Source organism: Lutra lutra, chromosome 7, assembly GCF_902655055.1.
Source record: "Lutra lutra chromosome 7, mLutLut1.2, whole genome shotgun sequence".
Lineage (NCBI taxonomy): Eukaryota > Metazoa > Chordata > Mammalia > Carnivora > Mustelidae > Lutra > Lutra lutra.
In genome coordinates, this window is record NC_062284.1 from 24940267 (window position 1) to 24949850 (window position 9584).

General features: G+C 47.9%; 1 pseudogene; it reads left to right on the forward strand.

Annotated features, from left to right (window-relative positions):
- The first annotated feature begins 6775 nt into the window (after nucleotides 1–6775).
- Nucleotides 6776–8634, forward strand: LOC125105626 (syncytin-1-like; annotated as a pseudogene).
- The last annotated feature ends 950 nt before the right edge of the window (nucleotides 8635–9584 follow it).

Here is a 9584-nt window from a genome sequence, read left to right on the forward strand (position 1 = left end):
AGGCATATTTTACAGTGTCCCAGTCTGCTGCACTTTAGCCTCATTACAGAATTCTCCAGGTCAGCCTCTGCTCTGTTGCCTGCTTAGGTCCTCAGGTGGTAGGTTAATGCTAACCTCTGGTTCACCTCAGACACAGGAAGAAAATGATCATATTCAGCACAATTCAGATTTTATTTTTCATATCTCAACAGCTCTTTTAAATTGTTCCCTTTTGCCAGTAATCATCTGCAGCTCATTAAAAATGACAGCTAACTTCAGTGAGACTTCACTTTGGAGAATTATTGTGGAAGAATCCTTATCAGCTGTTATTTATACCTCTGGCTTCTGTTGTCATTGATTATTCCATATATTTTCCTTCATCAAGTGTAGGTGATGTAGGAAAAGACGTTAGGGTTTGAAGTTAATGGCCAAGAAAAAAAAATCAAGATGTTTTTGGTGCAAAAAGGTGGCTTTCTTGAAGCACCAGGACAGGAACCAAGGGCTGAAAGGGCTGCCCTGGGGTCATGAGGAGTAGCCTATAATGTAATTTCAAGTTCAGAAAGGGTTAGGGATAGTGTAAGCCTTCCAGGTTTTTTTTTTAATTAATTATTTTTATTAACATATAATGTATTATTTGCCCCAGGGGCACAGTTTGTGACTTGTCAGGCTTACACACTTCATAGCACTTACCATATCATATACCCTCCCCAATGTCCTCCCTACCTCCAGCAACCCTCAGTTTGTTTTGTGAGATTAAGAGTCTCTTAGGGTTTGTCTCCCTCCCAATCCCATCTTGTTTCATTTTTCCTTCCCTCCTCCCAAGCCCCCCACTCTGCCTCTCAAATTTCTCATATCAGGGAGATAGTATGATAATTGTCTTTCTCTGATTGACTTATTTCGCCCACCATAATACCCTCTCATTCCATCCACATCATTGCAAATGGCAAGATTTCATTTCTTTGAAGACTGCAAAGTATTCCATTGTATGTATATACACCACATCTTCTTTATCCGTTCATCTGTTGATGAACATCTAGGTTCTTTCCATAGTTTGGCTATTGTGGACAAAGCTGCTATAAACATTCAGGTGCACGTGCCCCTTCGGATCATTACATTTGTATCATTAGTGTAAATACCCAGTAGTGCAATTGCTGGGTCATGAGGTAGCTCTATTTTCAACTTTTTGAGGAACCTCCATGCTGTTTTCCAGAGTGGCTGCACCAGCTTGCATTTCCACCAACAGTGTAGAAGGGTACCCCTTTTTCTGCATCCTCTCCAGCATCTGTCATTTCCTGACTTGTTAATTTTAGCCATTCTGACTGGAGTGAGGTAGTATGTCATTGTGGTTTTGATTTATATTTCCCTGATGCCAAGTGATGTTGAGCAATTTTTATGTGTCTATTGGCCATCTGGATATCTTCTTTGCAGAAATGTCTGTCCATGTGTGCCCATTTCTTGATTGGATTATTTGTTTTTTGGGTGTTGATTTTGATAAGTTCTTTATAGATTTTGGATACTAGTCCTTTATATGATAAGTCTTTTGGGAATATCTTCTCCCATTCTGTCAGTTGTCTTTCGGTTTTGTTGACTGTTTCCTTTGCTGTGCAAAAGATTTTGATTTTGATGAAGTCCCAGGAGTTCATTTTTGCCCTTGCTTCCCTTGCCTTTGGTGATGTTTCTAGGAAGAAGTTGCTGAGGCTGAGGTCAAAGAGGTTGCTACATGTGTTCTCCTCAAGGATTTTGATGGATTCCTGTCTCACATTGAGGTCTTTCATCCATTGTGAGTCTGTTTTTGTGTGTGGTGTCATGAAATGGTCCAGTTTCATTCTTCTGCATGTAGCTGTCCAATTTTCCCAACACCATTTATCGAAGAGGCTGTCTTTTTTCCATTGGACATTCTTTCCTGCTTTGTTGAAGATTAGTTGGCCATATAGTTGAGGGTCTATTTCTGGGCTCTCTATTCTGTTCCATTGATCTATGTGTCTGTTTTTGTGCCAGGACCATGCTGTCTTGATGATGACAGCTTTGGAATAGAGCTGAAGTCTGGAATTATGATGCCACCAACTTTGGCTTTCTTTTTCAACATTCCTTTGGCTATTTGAGGTCTTTTCTGGTTCCATATAAATTTTAGGATGATTTGTTATTTCTTTGAAAAAAAAAAAAGAAAGATGGTATTTTGATAAGGATTGCATTAAATGTGTAGATTGCTTTAGTTAGCATAGATATTTTTGCAATATTTGTTCTTGTTGGGCTGGCAGAACGGGCTACTTAAGATGGCGAAAGTTCCTGCCACAAGACCTGAACTCCGACAGGAGAACAAAGGCCCAAACAGGAATCTGAGACCCCCACCCCGGGCTCCTATGGACCAATGGGACCCCAACGAGCAGGAGAAATATCCGAATAAGGGAAACTTGCCAAAAGACCCCTGAGCTCCCCTCAAGACCCCTCCTCCCTGCCTTGGGCGCAACTTCCACCACTCTGCTTTCCAGAGTTGCAGAACCTCGCCCAAGGGTGCCCACATCCTCCCCGCACAACTTTCCTGGCTCCCTTTCCCCTGAGCCCTGAAACTTCGCCGGAGAGTGCCTTTAATAAATCTTGCCTTGCACCCACTTTGCCTGGTGTTGTGTTTATCTCGCCGGAAAAACTTTACATTTGGTGCCGAAACCCGGGAAGGAGATTGAGCCCCCACCCCAGTGGGGAGGCTCTCTCCTTTCCCTAGCCGACCCGGACCTGCCTTTCTGAACGCCACTTCTTAAGCCTTGGTGAGTTTCCCCCGATTCCGCGCCTCCTTCCGGAAAGCCCTACCCTAATCGCGGCCGTGTCAGGGCAGACCCCGCCGGTCACCAGGTGACCTCTGTGACTCTGAGAGGCTGGGAGACGTCCTAACCTCTAAGGCAGTCGACAGAGTTTTTCCGCAACCCAGTGATGGACGAGGGGACGCCTTCCTCCAGCCCTCGGGTTGCCCGGCAACGAATCCTGGGGACCTCCCAATCCAAATTAGACCCTAAAACATCCCGGGGGTGTTTTAGGCCTATTGGCCAATCTTAAATCAGTCCCAATGGCCTCCAGAAGGCACGTTTAATTATCAGATTCTCATGGACCTAAATAACCTCGGTAGACACCTAGGCAGATGGGCCAAGGTCCCTTAAGTCCAGGCTTTCAGGACTCTGCGCTCTCGCCCCTCCCTCTGCTCTCACTGCTCCACTTCACAGGTCCTCTTCGCCCGCTCCCCTCCCCCTACCCTGCCACCCACTGCTCCCAAAGACCTGGACCTCTTCTCCCTGTCTCCCCTCTCTGAACCCCCGGAGAGCTTCACCCACCCACCGACAAGAGGGCCCCTGGTTCCTCTTCCTCCTCCTCCTTACCACCATCCCTTACCCCAAGGTCCCTTAAGTTCAGGATTTCTGAACTGGCACCCTCGTCTACCCCTCCCCCTCCCCACTCCTATCTGAACTCCTGACAAAGTTATCCGCAGTAAATGTGAAACTTCAATCAAAGTTTACTGAAGGTCAAATAAGCTCTTGTTATTTGTTAAAATCTGTTAGCAAAGAAATGACTAAACTGATAGTTAATTGTCTGTCTCAAAGTTTTAATGGGTAATTGTTGAGATAGCTTTCAAAGTCTTTGGTAACCTGAAAGTTTAAAGTTTTGCTTGGGTGACAAATGGGATTAAATTTGTTGGACATTTAGGTCTTTTCCAAAGAGGATAAAATGCCAAATCATTGATTACTGAACGTAGCTTTGTGCTTTTGACTTCTTACAGCAAAGAAAATAAGAATATTTAAATCTGTTAGTAAGCATGATTTGTGCTTAACTGATTCATAAATTGTCATCTAAAGATAACTGTTCACAAGTGATTAATAACTGACTAGAAGTTAAGGTGTTTCTAAGAGTAAAGATTTAAGGAGTACATTTTATTGAAAGTAAAAGGAGATAATTTTGTCCTAAATGGTTGTTTAGGACAAAACCTAAATGCAAAGGAAAGCTGTAGAAGGTTTGTGAAGGGAAATCATTCAGGAACCCAATGAAAACCCGGCCATGTTTCTTAACCAACTTACTGAGGCGCTGACTCAATACACTCGCCTAGACCAGGCCTCTCCAGCAGGGGCAACTATTTAAGCTACCCACTTTATTTCTCAGTCAGCTGCCAACATTCGGAAAAAATTAAAGAAAGTGGAGGAGGGCCCTCAAACTCCCATTTCTGATCTGGTGAAATGGCATTTAAAGTCTTTAACTCCCAAGAGGAGGCAGCAGAACTTAAGCACCAAGCCAGACTCCAACAGAAGGTCCAACTGCAGACCCAAGCCCTGGTAGCAGCCCTGAGGCCGGCAGGTTCTAGGGGTCAACAGAAGGGAGCACCTAACTGCGTCCCTCCAGGGGCCTGTTTCAAGTGCAGAGCCAAGGGACACTGGGCCCGTCAATGCCCCAATCCAAAAGCGCCTACTAGGCTGTGCCCTCAATGCTGCATTATGGGCCACTGGAAATCAGATTGCCCCAGCCTCGGGGGATTCTCAGCGCCTCCACGTTGGGGAGACCCTGAGACGGTAAGTCCCGCCTTCCAACTTCTTGGATTGGAGGATGACTGATGGAGCCCAGACTCAGACACCCTCTCATCCATGCCAAGCCCAGGGTCATGCTCCAGGTAGCGGGTAAGTCCATTTCCTTTCTGCTGGACACTGGACATTCTGTTCTGCCTTCCTACTCGGGTCCTACTCCTCCCTCCCCAGTTGCAGTTATGGGAATTGATGGTACTTCCTCCACTCCATAGGCCAGCCCAACCCTTACATGCAGCCTGGATGGGTTCCCCTTCTCACACTCCTTCCTCATTATCCCTTCCTGCCCCGTTCCCCTACTAGGCAGGGACATCCTCCACAAACTTCAGGTCACCATTCATCTCTCTCCCTCTCCCTCAACTTCTGCTCACCTCATCCTCCCTCTACTCCCCTCTGACTCGTCCTCTATCCCAGACTGTCTCCCCTCCATAGACCCGCAGGTATGGGACATTTCCAGATCTATAGTAGCAACCCACAGGCGAGGACTTAAGCCCATCATCGACTGCCTCCCGCAGCAGGGTCTCCTTATCCCCATTAACTCTCCAAGCAACTAGATGTCACCACCCAGGGATGGCAGCCCTGCTTCAGGGCCCTAGCGGCAGCTGCCTCTCTGACAAAAGAGGCCCTTAAACTTACCTTAGGACAGCTCATCATGGCCTTCTCCCCCCATTGACTGATGGACTTAGCCACAAATCCTTGGCACAACTCACTCCTTCCCATCTCCAACTCTACCACCTGCTGTTCATAGAAAACCCCCAGGTCACACTCTGTCTCCCCTCACCTAAATCCCGCCACTCTCTTGCCGACAGCTTCGTCTACCCCCACTCCTTCCCATTCCTGCTCTCAACTCCTGGAAGAACTCTCTCCCTCCCATCCAGGACTTTTGGACCGGCTGCTGCCTGACCCCGATTGCACTCTGTTCGTGGATGGGAGCTCCCTCATAGCTCCAGATGGATGGCCACACACGGCCTATGCAGTGGTCACCCTGGACACTGTCATAGAAGCGGCCCCCCTTCCCATTGGGACTTCTTCTCAAAAGGCAGAACACGTGGCTCTCACCAGGGCCCTTCACTTATCTGAGGGACAACAGGTCACTATTTATACTGACTCGAAATATGCTTTCCTTATTACTCACACTCACTCTGTCCTCTGGTGAAAAAAGGGATTTCTCACGACCAAGGGAACCTCCATAGTCAACAGGCCTCTTATTGCCAAACTCCTAAAGGCTCTCAAGTACCCTACTGAGGTGGCTATTGTCCACTGCCATGGCCATCAGGTCTCCAAGGACCCCATCTCTTTGGGGAACAACAAGGCCGACTCTGTTGCCTGACAGACGGCCTTAAACTCCTCTCCAGCCCTTCTCAACACTGAGTGTTCTCAACACTCCTCACAGTCCCTCATACACTGATGAGGAGACTCGAGCCCTTAAAACATTAGGTGGCAGGTTGTATGACAAGGGATGGTATTTTGTCCAGGACAAAATTGCCCTCCAGAACAGCCTAATCCAGACCCTCATTAATGACATCCACCAGTCTCTCCACATCGGTCCAAAGGCCCTATACCAATTTCTCTAACCTCTCTTTCACCACCCCCTCCTCCAAAAGACCATTAAGGGGGTACACCAGGCCTGCAGAACCTGTTCGGTGTTCGACGCCCAGGGCGGCCTCCGCAGACCAGGACCCACCCACCAGCTCTGCGGGCATCAACCAGACGAGGACTGGCAACTTGACTTCACTCACATGCCTCAACATAAAACCTTTAGATACCTACTAACTCTTGTGGACACCTTCCCAGGCTGGATGGAGGCATTCCCCACCACTAGGGAAACAGCAGATGTGGTGGCTACAATATTCACCGAGCACATCATCTTGAGGTTCGGATTGCCCCGGACCCTCCAGTCAGACAACGGACCCACCTTCATCTCCAGTGTAACCCAACAGGTAGCTGAGAGCCTCAACAGAACCAGGAAACTTCATATCCCATACCACCCACAGTCATCGGGTAAGGTAAAGAAGGCCAACAGGCTGCTCAAAGCCCAACTCACCAAACTTACCCTAAAAACCCGCCTTTCCTGGCCCACACTTCTGCCCCTGGCTCTCACCAAACTCCAGCTACGCCCTGAGGGCCTTCGGGCTTAAGCCCATTCGAATTACTATACTGCCGGCCCTTTCTTATAAATCACAGCCTTCCGGCCATTTCCCCGCCTCTTTTATCCTATCTACCTTACCTCACTCTCCTCTGAGCTCTCTGAAGGGCCCACGCCGACACTGTCATCCCAGCCCCAAGCGACCATGCTTCCTAAGGGGATATACGAGATCTATCTCCTGGGGACCAGGTCCTTCTCTTGTGGCCAGGCTCCTTACAAACCCGGTGGACCGGGCCTCATACAGTCGTCCTTACCACCCCAACTGCTGCGAAACTGTTGGGGCACTCTGCATGGGTACATATCAACAATCTCAAACGGGCACCCACAGATACTGATTGGACTTCCCAGATGGCAGGCCCCACCAAACTCTGCTTGGTTAGGGCCCCTTCTCATATTCCTTCTAATCCAGACAAACCAGGCAGAACCATGTGAGTCTAGCTGCATGAGGGGTTCAGGTACCTCTCGCTATTTTTCGGCCTTTATTTTTATGCCTGCAACCTGCTACCGGGGAAAGGAACCAACAACCTGTACGTATGACCAGAAAACCTATTGGATCTCTGACCTCGTGACAGCCAAATGCGGTATTGCCCCCTGCAACATCTACCCAGGTCTGGAAAAGTTTGCTGGACCTATCTGGGTCATGTCGGTCTCTCTGACAGGGGGGTTGGGGGGGTGTCCAGGACCAGGCTAGCCGCGAATGCATTAAAACAGCGGTCACGGACCTGACCAAACTACTCCAAACCCCCAGTGACCCAGTCTATAAGGGCATCAATCTTGGTAGCAGACAAAAAGTCCCTGCCACCGAACAACTGACAGTGGCCCTCCTGAACTCTAGTTACAACCTATGGTGAAATGTGTCGAAGAACGGTTACAGTGACTGCTGGATTGGTTTCCCTTTTTCAACACGTTCCAACATTGTAGGGGTACCCCTCCCTATTGACTGGCCACTCCCCAACTCCACGACCACAAATAGTACAGTTCATATCAGCCCCATTGGGGGAAACATACCTATTATCAATGTGTCCTCCCCCCTTACCACCGCAGCTGCCAACATCACTAACTCCTCCCTCCTGTACTGTACTCCCTCGGGAATATTTCTCTCGTGCCCTCAGGGAACCTATCGCTGCCTGACCACTAATGACTCCCTAGGCTGTATATTCATTCTACTATCTCCTTCTACCACCATCTACTCTAAATCCCAGCTGCAATCCATCCTATTCCCCCAACACCGTGGAAGAAGGGCTGCCTTCCTCCCATTCATAATAGGGGCAGGAATAGCCACAGGGGTGGCAACCAGAACAGCAGGGGTAGGAACTTCCATAGACTTTTATTACAAACTCCCCCAAGCCCTGAATGATGACATGGAACGGGTTGCTGACTCCCTCACAGCCCTATAGACGCAAGTTACCAGCCTGGAGGCCTTAGCTCTACAGAACCGATGGGCCTTAGACCTTCTGACCTTCAAAAAAGGGGGGACCTGCCTATACTTAAATAAAGAACGTTGTTACTTTGTTAACCAATCAGGTATAGTTACCTCCAGGATCAAAGAACTCAGGGATCGGATCCAAGCATGGCGGCAAGACACGTCCTCCTGGGGCCTGGACCCCTACACCTGGGTAACTTGGCTACTCCCTCTGGTGGGACCTGTATGCATTAATCCTCCTTCTAGTCTCAGTTGCTCCCTGTCTTTTCCGATACTTGCAGGGTCGCCTACAAGAACTTGCCCGAGTGTCCATCAATCAACTCCTCCTCCAGCCCTACTCTCACCTGCCCACTTCCGACTACCCCTATGACAATGCCCCCTGTCAGCAGGAAGTAGCCAGAACTGAGTCAACGCCCCTGGCACCATTATATTAAGCAAAAGGTCGGAATGTTGGGCTGGCAGAAAGGGCTACTTAAGATGGTGAAAGTTCCTGCCACAAGACCTGAGGTTGGACAGGAGAACAAAGGCCCAAGCAGGAATCTGAGATCCCAGCCCCGGGCTCCTATGGACCAATGGGACCCTGACGAGCAGGCGAAATATCCGAATAAGGGAAACTTGCCAAAAGACCCCTGAGCTCCCCTCGAGACCCCTTAAAAGTTCTTCTGATCCTTGAGCATGGAATGCTTTTCCAATTCTTTGTGTCTTCCTCAATTTCCTTCATGAGTACTTTATAGTTTTCTGGGTGCAGATTCTTTGTCTCTTTGGTTAGGTTTATTCCTAGGAATCTTATGATTTTGGGTACAATTGTAAATGGGATTAACTCCTTAATTTCTCTTTCTTCTGTCTTGTTGTTGGTGTATAGAAATGCAACTGGTTTCTATGCATTGATTTTATATCCTGAGTTTGACTCCTTCTTTAGTGGTTCATACGCCTTTAATTTCTTTTTGTTGTCTGATTCCTAAGGCTAGGACTTCTAGTACTATGTTGAATAGCAGTGGTGATAATGGATATCCCTGCCATGTTCCTGACCTTAGTGAAAAAGTTCTCAGTTTTTCTCCATTGAGAATGATATTCACTTTGGGTTTTTATTGATGGCTTTGATGATATTGAGGCAGAGAGGCAGGTGGGGGTGGTTGGGGGTTGCAGGCTTCCTGCTGAGCAGACAGCCCGATGTGGGACTCAATCCCAGGACCTTGGGATCATAACCTGAACTGACAGCAGAAGCTTTAACTCACTGAGCCACCCAGGTGCCCTGTTCTTTCCTTTATTAATGTATTGTATCACATTGATTGATTTGAGGATGTTGAACCAAACTTACAGCCCAGGAATAAATCCCCCTTGGTCATGGTTGAATAACCCTTTTAATGTACTGTTGGATCTTATTGGTAGTATTTTGGTGAGAATTTTCACATCTGTGTTCATCAAGGATATTGGTCTGTAATTTTCTTTTTTGATGGGGTCTTTGTTTGGTTTGGGGATCAAG